Source organism: Saccopteryx leptura, chromosome 5, assembly GCF_036850995.1.
Source record: "Saccopteryx leptura isolate mSacLep1 chromosome 5, mSacLep1_pri_phased_curated, whole genome shotgun sequence".
In the NCBI taxonomy this organism is placed as follows: domain Eukaryota; kingdom Metazoa; phylum Chordata; class Mammalia; order Chiroptera; family Emballonuridae; genus Saccopteryx; species Saccopteryx leptura.
In genome coordinates, this window is record NC_089507.1 from 182,989,435 (window position 1) to 183,004,195 (window position 14,761).

Consider the following 14,761-nt stretch of genomic DNA (forward strand, 5'->3'; position numbering starts at 1 on the left):
GAGGACCTTTGCAGGGTCTTTGCCTGAGATTACACTCGTGCTTGGCTTCCTCCGTTACCATCCCTGCTTTCCCCACTCCATGTCCAGTTTCCCCTGGGAGCACTTCCTTAATAATACAGATCTTCTGGCCCTGGCCGATTGGCTCAGTGGTAGAGCGTTGGTCTGGCGTGCAGAAGTCCCGGGTTCGATTCCTGGCCAGGGCACACAGGAGAGGCGCCCATCTGCTTCTCCACCCCTACCCCTCTCCTTCCTCTCTGTCTCTCTCTTCCCCTCCCGCAGCGGAAGCTCCATTGGAGCAAAGATGGCCCGGGCACTGGGGATGGCTCCTTGGCCTCTGCCTCAGGCGCTAGAGTGGCTCTGGTCGCGACAGAGCGACGCTCCGGATGGGCAGAGCATCGCTGCCTGGTGGGCGTGCCGGGTGGATCCCGTTCGGGTGCATGCAGGAGTCTGTCTGACTGCCTCCCCGTTTACAGCTTCAGAAAAATACAAAAAAACAAAAACAAAATAATAATAATAATAATAATAATAATAATAATACAGATCCTCATCTTGGCATCTACTTCTGGGAAACCTAACTTAAGGCATTATCCTTGATCTGTGAGTTGGAAAACTGAAAGTTACCATGAGATAAAAGTCACTAGCTTGCCTAAGGTCACACAAATAAATAGCTGAGCTGGGATTTACCAGTGTTATCTGACTCCAGAACCCATGTTCTTGATATCACCCGTAGAGCCCATTTCCAAAGAAGAAGTGTTGGTGTACAGAAAACCTGGAGAGAAAAACTTATGCTTATTGTCATAATTTTGTCCGTCCCCTTTTAGGAGTTTTTTGTGTTTTTTTTCTGTGAGACCAAGAGTTGGTCAAAGCCAAGGCACCTTTACCAGCAACTTAGGAAGAATGCAGTTGACTTGTTCAGATTTCTCAGTGGGTATATTTCATTTGTTTTTTGGAAGGGGTAAAATTTGAATCCAATGGTCAATGAACTTGCCCCAGTGGAATTACCCAGGAAGATACCTTTTTCTGTAGGTGAATTTGTAGCTTCTTCTATGCCCAAGTTCTCTTCCATGCTAACAAAATGCTGCCATGTAGAATATATTACAGTGAGGTGTCACTGTTTTGTATTCCTTTCCTTTGAAAGCTAGAGAGGTCAGACCCACTGCTGTCATGATCCTACCATTGTTATCTGTCTGCAAGAGAACTGCTTCTGCCTAAGGGTAGATAAACCTTGGGAGTCATGGTAGGGCTCTTAGGCTCCTGAGAAGTTACCTAAAATTGAATAGGGAAGAAGAGTGATGGCAAAAGATGGGCGCTTGCTAAAGGTAGAGTTTTCTTTGGACTCAGAAAGACCCAGATTGAAATTCTGACTCATAAACTAGATGGGTAGCTTTAGACAAATTTACCCCTCTAAGCCTCAGGTTCTCTGGCAAAACGGGAACTGTAATTGTCCTTAGTTCATAGAATTGCTGTGACTTTTGTATAAAATAATGTGTGAAAAGGACCTGATTAAGGGTTGGCACATAGTAAGTATTCAATAATGGTAATTGTGTTAATAGGTTAATTATAAATAGTTTTGTTTATAATAAATAGAAGGGAATAGTCAGAAGATTCTGTAAAAATAGAGCTGGTGTGTCAAATATATCAGTGTACACTTGAACTCCAGCAAACTGCCTGTTCACTAAACATTCTTGTTTCGAGCCTTCATTCAGGAGGAGGTGAAGGAAAGACCTATATTACAAAAGCTTTGTTTTGTCCTAGGAGCTGTGCCTTCACAACCTGTTCAATGATGACAGCACAATATATGGGGTCCCATGACTGTAAATTTTTATAATCTGGTAGGGCTTCATAACCTTCAGACAAATAGTTAACGTTTAAGCAGCAATTGCTTGGCTGCTGATTTGAGGGCCACTCAAATTCATTTTCTACATGTGTCCAGTTGGCCTTGTCTTCTAGGTAGCAATTGCTTTTGGTTATAATCTAACAAAGGCCTTACAATATTTAGATTTATGGTATGTCTACTGGAAATGTGCATCAATCACTATTGCTTCAATAATAATGTCAAAACACCAATCAGTTACAACAAATGATGTTCATTTTCTTGGTTATATGACTTCAAGTCAGATGGATGGCTCTGCTTTAAACTTTGGGTTGGGTTCAGGCCTCCTCATGTGTCTTTATTCTGGGTCCCAGGCTTAAGGGGCAGTGGCTTCTGGACATGCTCTTCTCATGGTAGTCACAGGCCAAAGCATATATAGCACATTTATAGTTTCCACTGCTTCTCAACTGCTAAGATTTCATGGCCAAAACGATCATCGGGCCAAACCCAACAGCAAGCAGGTGGGGAAGTATACTCTGTCTAGTGTAGGGAGAAGTTTCCCAAAGACACATAGCAAAGCAAGCAGATATAGAATTTTTTCATGGGGAAGGACATGAGGAATGTAACAACAATCCAATCCATCATATAAGAATAATAAATTTGACACTGTAGCCAGGAGTAGGACAAAAGACAGGGAGATCAGCAAAGAGAGATGTGTTAACACCGATGCTTTGAGCATTAGCCATACAGTTGAAACAAAGAACACTGAAGTCACCACAGAAGACACCAGTGTCGCTTTCCTCCTCCCTGACCTGTTGATGAGAATAAGTAAACAGATAAAAATAAATACACACATGTATGTATTGTGAATAAATGATACATAATTGAAGCCTCTAGATCGATAGTGACCTCTGTGACTACATTGGGAAATCTCCCAGATCCTTGTGTGACTAGAATTTGGGGATAAAATAATAATTTTCTTTTTTTATAATTTATCTTACTTTATTTTTCTTCACAAGACTTATTTTTATCTGAAGTTATCTTATTTATTAATTTTCTTTTTCTATTAAATTTATTAAGGTGACATTGATTAATAAAACCATAGAGGGTGAGTGTACAATTCTATAACACATCATCTGCATACTGCATTGTGCATGCACCACGCAAAGTCAAGTCTCTTCCACCATTTATCCAACCTTTGCCCTCTTCTACCTTGCCCCCACCCCCTCCTTCACTCTGGAAATCACCATACTCTTGTCTGGGTCTGTTTTTATTTTTATTTTTGCTTAATCTTTTCAACTTTTTCACTCAGACCTTCAACACTCCTCTTCTCTGAAAGCTGTCAGTCTGTTCTCTGTATCTATGAGTCTGCTTTTATTTTCTTTGTGAGTTTGTTTTGTTTATTAGATTCCACGTAAAAGTGAAATCATATGGTATTTGTCTTTCTCTGTCTTATTTCACTTAGCATAATACTCTCCAGATCCATCCACGCTGTCACAAAAGCTAAGATTTTCTTTCTTCTTTCTTTCCTTCTTTCTTTCTTTTTCTATCCTTCCTTCCTTCCTTCCTTCCTTCCTTCCTTCCTTCCTTCCTTCCTTCCTTCCTTCCTTCCTTCCTTCCTTCCCTCTTTCCTTCCTTCCTTCCTGCTGGCCTGCCTTTTTTTTTTTTTTTTTAACATCCAAGTAGTATTGCATTGTGTTAATGTACCACAGCTTTTTTAATCCACTCATTTACTGATAGGAACTTGGGCCTCTCCAAATCTTGGCTATTGTAAATAACACTGCAATGAACACAGAGAGGGGTGCATATATTCTTTGAATTAGTGTTTTCGGTTTCTTCAGATATCTTCTCAGAAGTGGATTCACTCAATCACACGATAATTCCATTTTTATTGTTTTGAAGAAACACCATACTGTTTCCACGGTAGCTGCACCAGTCTGCATTTCCACCTACAGTTCACAAGGGTTTGCTTTTCTCCACATTCTCACCAACACTTTTTGTTTGTTGATTTATTGATGATAAACATTCTGGCAAGTGTGAGATGTCTCAGTGTGGCTTTCATTTGCATTTCTCTGATGACTAGTGACCTTGAGCATCATTTCATATGTCTGTTGAATATCTCTATGTCCTCTTTGGAGAAGTGTCTATTCAGGTCATTTGCCCATTTCTTAATTGAATTGTTTGTTTTTTTTGGTGTTGAGTTGTGTATCCTTTATAAATTTTGGTTACTAACTCCTTATCAGATGTATCTTTGGCAAATATGTTCTTCCATTCAGTGGGTTGTCTTTTCATTTTATTGATGGTTTCCTTTGCTGTGAAAAAGCTTTTGAGTTTTATATAGTCCCATTTATTTATTTTATATTTTATTTTCCTTGCCTAAAGACATATATCAGAAAAAATATTGCTATGAGAAATGCCTGAGATTTTACTGTTTATGTTTTCTTCTAGGATTTTCATAGTTTCACAACTTACATTTTAATCTTTAATTCATTTTCAGTTTATCCTTGTGTATGATATAAAGAGGTGATCTAGTTTCATTTTTTTTACCTGTATCTGTCCAATTTTCCCAAAACCATTTATTAAAGAGACTGATTTTATATTATTGTATGTTCTTGCCTCCTTTGTCACATATTAATTGACTATAAAATCATTGGTTTATTTCTAAGCTCTTTATTCTGTTCGATTGATCTATATGTCTGTTTTTATGCCAGTATAATGTTGTTTTTTTATTTTTATTTTTATTTATTTATTTTTCTGTGTATTTTTCTGAAGCCGGAAATGGGGAGAGACAGTCAGACAGACTCCGGCATGCGCCTGACTGGGATCAACCCGGCACTCCCACCAGGGGGCGACGCTCTGCCCACCAGGGGGCGATGCTCTGCCCCTCCGGGCCGTCACTCTGTTGCGACCAGAGCCACTCTAGCGCCTGGGGCAGAGGCCGAGGAACCATCCCCAGCGCCCGGGCCATCTTTGCTCCAGTGGAGCCTCGGCTGCGGGAGGGGAAGAGAGAGACAGAGAGGAAGGAGAGGGGGAGGAGTGGAGAAGCAGATGGGCGCTTCTCTTGTGTGCCCTGGCCGGGAATCGAACCCGGGACTTCTGCACGCTAGGCCAACGCTCTACCACTGAGCCAACTGGCCAGGGCCTGTTTTGATTACTATGGACTTGTAGTATAGTTTTCATATCAGGTAGCATGATTTCTCCAACTTTTTTTTTCATTCTTGAGATTGCTGAGGCTCTTCAGGGTCTTTTGTGGTCCCATATAAAGTTTTGGAATTTGTTCTAAATTGCAAAGATATGCCACTGGTATTTTAATAAGAATTGTATTGACTCTGTAGATAGCTTTGTGTAATATGAACATTTTAATGACATTAATTTCTCCTGTCCATGAACACAGTATCTGCTTCACCTTATTTGTATCTTCCTCAATTTATTTCTTTAGTACTTATAATTTTCTGAGTACAGGTTTGTTTGTTTGTTTTTCGACAGAGACAGAGAGAGATTCAGAGAGAGGGACAGATAGGAACAGACAGGAAGGGAGAGAGATGAGAAGCATCAATTCTTTGTTGTGGCACCTCATTTGTTCATTGATTGCTTTCTCATATGTGCCTTGACCGAGGGGCTACAGCAGAGTGAGTGACCCCTTGCTCAAGCCAGTGACCTTGGGCTTAAACTAGAGACCTTGGGCTTCAAGCCAGTGAACCTTGGCCTCAAACCAGCGACCATGGAGTCATGTCTATGACCCCATGCTCAAGCCAGCAACACCACGCTCAAGCGGGTGAGCCTGCAGTCAAGCCGGATGAACCCGTGCTCAAGCTTGTGACCTTGGGGTTTTGAATTTGGGTCCTTCTCATCTCAGTCCAATGCTCCATCCTCTGCACCACCTCCTGCTCAGGCTGAGTACAGGTTTTTTACCTCCTTGGTTAAATTTATTCCTAGGTACCTTAGTGTTTTTGTTGCAGTTGTAAAAGGGATTGTATTCTTAGTTTCTCTCTCTGATAGTTTATTATGGGTATATAAAAAATACCATCAGTATCTAAATTAATTTTGTATCCTGCTACTTTACTGAGTTTATCAATACTAGTAGTTTTTTGTGGTGTTGTTAAGGTTCCCTATATGTATAATATTATGTTATCAACAAATAATAACAGTTTTACTTTTTCCTGCTAAATTTGAATGCTTTTATTTCTTCTTCTTGTCTGATTGCTGTGGCTAGAACTTCCAGTACTATATTGAATGAGCGGTGGTAGTGAACATCCCTATCTTGTTCCTAATCTTAAGGAAATGTTTGTAATTTTTGCCCATTGGGTATGATGTTGGCTGTAGGCTTGACATATATGGCCTTTATTATGTTGATGTATATTCCCTCTAATCTCATTTTACTGAGAGTTTTTATCATAACCGGATGCTGGATTTTTTGATAATGCTTTTTTGGCATTTATGGATATAATCATGTTATTGTTATCCTTCATTGTGTTTATATGGTGTATCACATTTATTGAATTGTGTCTATTGTACCAACCTGGCATTGCTGAAATAAACCCCACTTGATCATAGTGTATAATCTTAATATACTGCTAGGTTTATTTTGATAATATTTTATTGAGGATTTTAGCATCTATGTTCAAGAATAATAGCCTAAATATTCTTCCTTTGTAGTGTCTTTATCTGTTTTTGGAATTAGAATAATGTTGGCCTCATAAAATGAGCTTTGAAGTCTTTCTTCTTCTTAAATTTTATGAAATAGTTTGAGAAGGATAAGTGTTCGCTTTTCTTTAAATGTTTGGTAAAATTTGCCTGTGAAGACATTGGTCCAAGATCTGTATGTTTGAAGTTTTTTGATTACTGCTTTGATTTCATTAGTTGTAGCTGATCTATTCAGATTTCTGATTCTTCCTGATTCAGTTTTGGAAGATTGTATGTTTCTAGAATTTTTTAAATTTTACTCAACAAGATTTTTCAACTTGTTGGCATATAGTTGTTTGTGATATTTTCTTAAAATTCTTTGCATTTCTGTGGTATTAGTTGTTTCTTCCCTTTTTTCACTTCTGATTTTATTTATTTGGTCTTATCTCTCTCTCTTTTTTTTTTTTGATGAGTTTGGTTAAAGGTTTGTCAATCTTATTTATCTTTTTAAAGAACAAGCTTTTGATTTCATTGATCTTTTGTATTTTTTTTTTAGACTCTGTTTAGTTGTGCTATGATCTTTATTGTTTTCTTCCTTCTCACTTTGGACTTTTTTAGTTGTTCAAGTTCCTTTAAGTGTAAACTTAGATTGTTCATTTGAGATTTTTCTTTCTTTCTTTTCTTTCTTTTTTTTTTTTGGAGTAGGCCTGTAATGCTACAAATTGCCCTCTTAGTACTTTTGCTATGTCCCATAGATTTGAGGTTGTTGTGTGTTCATTTGCACTTGTCCTATAAAAACTTTTGATTTCTTCCTAATCTCATTGTTAACTCATTCATGGTCTAGCAACATGTCATTTAGCTTCCTTCCATGTGTTTGTTTTTCAGATTTTTAAAAATTGTAATTGATTTCTTGTTTTATACCACTGTGGTCAAAGAAGATGCTAAATATGATTTCAATCCTCTTGAATTTATTAATACTTATTTGGTATCCTAACATGTAGTTATCTTAGAGAAGGTTCCAAGTGCAATTGAAAAGAATGTATATTCTGAGAATTTGGGGTAAAATGTTATGTAAATATCACTTAATTCAATCTGGTCAAGTGCTTCATTTAAAGTTGCTGTTGTCTTGATGATATTTTTGTCTAGAAGATCTATCCATTTATTTCAATGGGGTGTTAAAATTCTCTATTATGACTGTATTATTGTTGACCTTTTCTTTATGTCCACCAAGATTTTCTTTGTATATCTGGGTGCTCTTATATTGGGTACACATATGTTTACAAGGGTTATGTCCTCTTGTTGGATTTATCCCTTTAGTACTATGTAATGTCCTTCTTTGTCTCTTGTTACAATTTGTTTTAAAGTGTATTTTGTCTGATAATAAGTATTGTTACTACAGCTTTTTTGTTTGTTTCCATGTGCATGAAATATATTTTTCCATTCTTTCACTGTCAGTCTGTGTATCTTTTGTTTTGAGGTGGGTCTCTTGTAGACAGCATATATATGGATCATGCTTTCTCATTCATTTAATACCCTATGTTTTTTGATTGGAACATTTAATCCACTTACATTCATAGGTATTATTGATACATACTTAAATATTGCCACTTTATTCTCTATACCTATGTTTCTCTTTTTATTTTTCATTCTTAAAGCAGGTCCTTTAACATATTTTGTAATACTGGTTTGGTAGTAATAAACTCCTTCAGTGATTAAATTTTTTTTTTTTTAATGGGAAACTTCTTATTTCACTTTCAATTTTAAATAATAGCTTTGCTGGTTGTAGGTCCTTGCTTTTCATGACCCTGGTTATTTCATGACAATCCTTTCTGGTCTGAATAGTTTCTGTAATGAAATCAGCTAGAGGTCTTATAGAAGTTCCCTTTTAGATAACTGTTTTTCTTTTACTGCTTTTAAGAATCCTTGTTTGTCTTCTATCTTTGACATATTAATTATGATGTGTCTTGGTATAGGTTTCTTTTGATTCATTTTGTCTGGGACTCTCTGTGCTCCTTGAATTTGTGTGTCTATTTTTATTAACCAGGTTAGGGAAGTTTTAGCCATTATTTTTTCAAATAGATTCTTGATCCCTTGCTCTCTCCTTCCTTCTTGTACCCCTGTGATGCAGATGTTGTTACATTTGATGTTGTCCCACAAATCCCTTAGACCAGCGGTTCTCAACCTGTGGGTCGCGACCCCAGCGGGGGTCCAACGACCAAAACACAGGGGTCGCCTAAAGCCATCGGAAATACATATTTTATTTAAAAATATATTGTATAATAAATATGTATTTTCCGATGGCTTTAGGCAACCCCTGTATTTTGGTCGTTCGACCCCCGCCGGGGTTGCGACCCACAGGTTGAGAACTGCTGCCTTAGACTGATCTCATTAAATTTTTTTTTTCTTTTTGTTGCTCAGCTTGGGCGTTTTATGTTATCTTGTACTCTAAATTACTTACCAATTCTCTGTTTCATCTAACCTGCTGGTAATTCATTTTAGTTAGTTCTTATTATAGTCTTCATTTCTGACTGATTCTTTTGTTAGGGTTCTTATGTTCTTCCTAATTCTTACTAGTTCTCTTTTAAATTTTCACTAAGATTATTCTTCCCCTAAAGTCCTTGAGCATTCTTATAACGATTGTTTTAAGCTCTCCATCTGGTATCTTGATTGCTTCCATTTTATCAATTTTTTTTTCTGGAGATTTCTCTTGTTCTTTCATTTGGAGCATGTTTCTTTGGCTCCCCATTTTGTCTGCCTCTCTGTGTTTGTCTCTGTGTATTAGGTAGATCTAGCCGTTTTGGTGGTTTTATGATGTATGTATCCTGTGGAGCTCAATGGTGCAATCTTCCAAATCACCTGACCTAGGTGCTCCAGGAATGTTTCTTCTGTGGTTTATGTGTGATCTTCTGTTGTATTTGAGTCTTAAATACTGTTGGCCTGTTTGTGGGTGGGATTAGCCTTCAGACTTGCTGACTATCAGGATAGAACTTGATCTCCATATATGAGCTGCTGTGCAAAAGTTACCCATGTAGGTGGAGTTGTTCCCAGTAGGGTCTGGTGCCTGTTGAAATCCTTCTTTGGGTGTGCCACTTGTGTGTCTAGTTGAGTCAAGCTCTGGCATGACTGAAGCCCAACCAGGTTGTGTTGTTTTTGGATTCACCTGGGCTGAGATGTGGTCTCAGCAGCCCTAATGCTCTGGGTTGGTGATTCTGTCCTGGAGTTGAGACCCCACACTCCTCAGTGAAGACTTTTGCAGCTGAAATATCCCTCTGGTTTCTCAGATGCCACACATGGGTGTAGGGGCCAACCCTCTCCATTACTCTGCCCTGCTTGCCAGTCTTTCTGTGGCTTCTTCTGTAAATTCTTGATTATAATACTCCTGCTCAGCTGTCTGTCAGTTTGTTATTCAGGTTGATTGCTCTGTAATTTAGCTGTAAATCTGGTTTGGTGCTGGTAGGAGGTGAGTGTAGCTTCCACCTACTCTATAACCATCTTTGAATCTCAAATCATAATTTTTTTGGCTCTTTAGGATTTCTTATGCAGGTTTTTGTTGGTTTGGTTTTGCCACTTAAATGATATGAAAGTAGCTTTTGTTTGACTTCTAGTGAAGCAAAACATTAATATAAATATTTATCCCTCAGTCACATGCATTCTTGAAAAATTAAACTAGTGGAAGGCATGTCACAGAGCTCTACTGCTTTTGGTTAAGTCATAGGTTGATTGGGGTGTGTTTGGGTAATGGTCTGGGCTTAGGCTATGTCATCTGAGAGTTGGAGTCATGGTAACTACGAGAAGCAATCATCACTTTAGGCAATAGCATTCCTGGGAGACCACACACTAATGATTGAGCTAAGCGGCCAGAAAGAGAATCCCTAAAAGGTTGCTGGATTTCTTATCCCAGCTCTGCTTGATCCAGCACTGAAAGATCTTAAAAAAACAATACTTGTGTATCCATCTCCCACAACACTCAATGAGTGTCTAGGCATGTTCATAATGGAGTACTTGCAGGATTTGGAAATGCTGACTCCTGTGGGCTGCTGGAAACAGGGACAGAAATAAAATAAACCTTGATAGAATTGATCCTAGTGAAAAATGCGGCACCATGTGGCCAAAGCACCCGTTTGAAGTATGGCTCCTCTGTCTACTAGCTTTTTTTCACCACAGGTAAAAACCTGGCCATTCAAAAGCTGGCAGTTCATGACTGAATTTGGCCAGCAGACATACTTGATTTATCTGGAAGGAGTATGGGAGTTTTTTCTTTTTGGTGCAGCAAATCCTCTCTAGTTCACCACATTCTGCTATCCCCACTCTTGCTTCCACTTCCTTTCTGGCACTTGGTTGATGTCTCTTATCTGAATGTCCCTGGAGTGATGTAAGTCTGAAGCCACTCTGAGTATTCTCCTTGTAGTCTGTCAAATACTAATGAGGACTATTTCACAGGGTTTTGGTGAAAACCTAATACATCAGTGTGGATAACATGCTTAACACTGGGTTTGTCCTTCATCAACCCTTTCTTTTTTCTTTTCTTGATTTTTTTTTTCACTTTCAATTTCCTCTTGCCCATTTCTCACTTCTTTCTTTTTTTTCTTTTTACTTTGTGATACTTTCATATTTATCTCTTTGGGTAAACTTTAAGCAGATTTTCATCAGTCAATGGGAGTGCTGGGTTTTCTGAGTTACTCTAAAGTGAAAATTGTTGGCCCTGGCTGGTTGGCTCAGTGGTAGAGCATTGGCCTAGAGTGTGGATATCTTGGGTTTTATTCCTAGTCAGAGAACACAGAAGAAGTGACCACCTTCTTCTCCACCCCTCCCCTCTCTCTCTTCCTCCTGCAGCTATGGCTCAATTGATTCCAGCAAGTTGGCCCTGGGCATTGAGGATGGCTCCTTGGCCTCTACCTCAGGCACTAAAAATAGCTCAGTGTCCAAGCATCACCCTATAAGGGGCTTTTGGGGGGTGAATCCTGGTCAGGGTGCATGTGAGAGTCTATCTCTCTGCTTCCCCTGCTCTTACTTAATTAAAAAAAAGTTGTATTAAATGTGTCATCTGGTCTCCCACAATTTCTGTATTGAAGGAGATGTACCTAAAAGGCACAAAAGTGGTTCAGCACTGAGTTAGTCACGTCCTGAGTTCAAATGAGGTTCATTGCTCTAATCCATTGCTAGATTATTCCAGCAGGTGGTTAAAGATGATGGCTATACATCTCACTTGGGGGTCTTATAGGTAGTGAATTTAAACTGTTTCACTATAAGAATAAGAAATAAAGAAAATATAATTCTAGCTTCTCCAGATCCACTTAAATATGTGCTAACCCAGGAATAAAATACCAAGAGGATAGTTAGCAGAGATGATTAAACCTCAAAGCAGACAGAGTGACAAAACCTTCTAACTAATCCTTCATTATTGCAGTTAAGTGAATGGAGGCTTATTAGGTTAGGGGACCCGCTGAAGACAACAACCTTGGCACTAAATGCCCAGCTTTTACTCCTTACCTGGCAACCTCATTGACCTCAAGAGTCCAGAAGGTTTTCAGTGTCTGCCTTTTGAATAGCAAGAATCAAACTGGAGATTATTAGGAGCCACTATTACCTAATCAATGAAGAGATTACTGAGACACAATGGAAAAGAGACAAGAAGGCGGTGCCATGGTGTTCACATAACCCGGGGCAGAGCAGGGGCAGTAGAGCCTTTGCTGAGTTCACTGAGATCTGGGGACCGTCCCTGAGTTGGATACTTACCAGCTGTAAACTTGAAAATATCATTAAATTTCCTTAAACAGTATTTCCCTCATTTGCAAGGTAAAGATAATTATTTCTGAACTACCTGATTCAAACACTTACTGTGGATTTCCAAATATAGATGATTTAGTTGAACAAAAATTTTTACTATACATCTTCTATATGTAGGACACCTTGAGCCAGGAACCAGCGATTCAAAGATGAATACAGGAAGAGCATGCTGTGTATGCGAAATGATGACATAGAACGAGCGCAGTGCGTAAGATAGCCAGTCATTCTTCTTCTTCCTGGAAGCAGTGGGTATAAAGACATCTGTTGGTGCCTTCATCCCCCACACAACTCTGAGCTCTAGAGTTTGTTACTGTAGTTACAGTAACATAGCACATTATTCAATGGTTATTGTTGAAAACGGTGCTTCTGAAATTTTTTTTTTTACCTTTATGTGTGTTTCAGAGTTGACTCATGTGTTATTCTTAATTAAGAATTATGATGCACGAGGGAAGTATAAAACATAATATTAAGGAACAAGGGCTAAATTTCTCAAGTTATTTCATTCCCAACTTGCTTGAAGGTTCTGGGTGACTCATTCGAGTTTTTTGAGTTTGAATTTTCCCCACTCTGCTCAGAAGAAGAACATTGCTCTGCCTGCTCCAGAGGTTTCTTGGGATGTCAAGGTGACAATGGGTATGGAAGCATTTTAAAAATTCTGTGTGTTAAAAATGACAAGGTTAGCATCGGGCCTGCCACCTATTTTTAGTCTTTACTGGGACATCTGGGAAAGGAAACGACAAACCAGACAAAGCCCCTTGCAAACCCACTAGTAACTAGATTTCCTGGGAAACGCACCCATGACATTTGCCAGCAGAAAGATAAGGGAGAACCCTTGTCTGGGAGCTTATTTTAGTAGGACATACCTGGTCTGTGTCAGTTGCTTATTGTTAATAAGCCTGATTTATGCATTCATAGGGCAGAGCTCACTGGAAAATATTCCATAAGCAATGTAATTTATTTTCTACTTGCTCTTACTTATAAACTGGATCAGAAGTAAACTTAAGACTACTAGCTCTGATCAGTGCTTCGTGTTGAATCTCATTTGTGTTATCTTTGTGTTATGTCAGCTGCCATCATAAGTAAGCCATAAAAAGATATAGGTAGGTATAGAAGGAGGTTTTCCATAACTGAAATGGCTCCTCTGTTCAAGCAATGTACAAGATGCCGTGCTTAACCCCCACGTGTAAAACCTGAGCCAGAACAGACTGATTCAGGACAGACCAGTCATTTTTGGAGGTGTGGTGATAGTCTTGGATCTTCCTGAGGGAGCACTGCTTGGCTGTGTCTTGTTCTTTCTGGTAAACTTTGAATCGGAAGTAATTTTGATAGTTGGTATCTTTAATGGTTCAAGTTGAATCTCACTTGTGTTACCTTTGTGCTTTTCCACGTGCCCTCACAGATGAGCCACTGGTACTGAATCATTTTTGACGATCACTAAGTAAACATCTGTAAAACCCAATCCAGTCTGTAGGGTAAAGATTTTATGGATATGTGAGGTGCATCACCTGATACAGAGAAACTCAGACTTGACAGAATGGCATCTTAGAGCACAAATCCCAGAGCTGGGGGAGAAAGAAACGCCCTGGGGCTGTGCTGACTCTTACAATTGAAGAAGCCACAAGTGAGAGACAGCTTTTGAGAGAGTCCCTTGGTCATGTGGTCCACACAGTGGGTGTGGTCACCAATATCCACAGTCACAGATAGTCTACTTGATCATTCTTTATTGTTAGGCTTTTCCCTCTCAGTTAGCCCCCAACCAGCCCACAAACCACTTACACTCACTAGGATCATAGCATTCTGCAACATTGTCTTCCCCTTCCCATCATTTTTCTTGAAATACGCGCACAACTCAGTAAGCAGCAGGAGCGAGGTGAACCGGGACTCCTCTCGACATGCTTTGCCACTCTGCTCGCTGTTCTCATACATTGTCCATTGCCATTTTGAAAGCTAAGGCATAGATGTCTAAATAAAAACATTCTTTAGGAAAATGAACCCAAAAAGGCAAAAAGGAAATATTTTTTCTACTTGGAACCCATAAAGGCACACTTCTACAGGCCCTAGACAGAGAGAGACTTGGAGAGAACAGTAGTTACAGAATTACCTACAATGCTTTTTATAATACTGTGCCTGGGTCTGCTCTAGACTAGTTCAATTAGAATTTCTGAGAGTAAGGTACAAGCCTCTGATTTTTAAAATGTTTCCTAGGTAATTCTAATGAGTGGCCGTTCTTGCACATCACTGGGGTGAAAGTTTTATCATCATTTGTTATGGTTTTATGAACAGAGTCAGGCAATCAGTATATTTGGGGACATAAAATGGCTCAGGGATGTAATATTTGCTATTGTAAGAAAAGCTACATAGAATGGAAACCTGACTACTGACCAGCGCACTCTCAGCCCATCTATGAAATAATTTCTTCTGACGAGTATGGAACTAACAAATCCTGAGATGGTTCAGTCTGATGAGAACATGCTTAATGACCTGAGTCCATCTATGTACCAGAGAAACATTCTGATTTGACTTTTCCCTTTACACGTT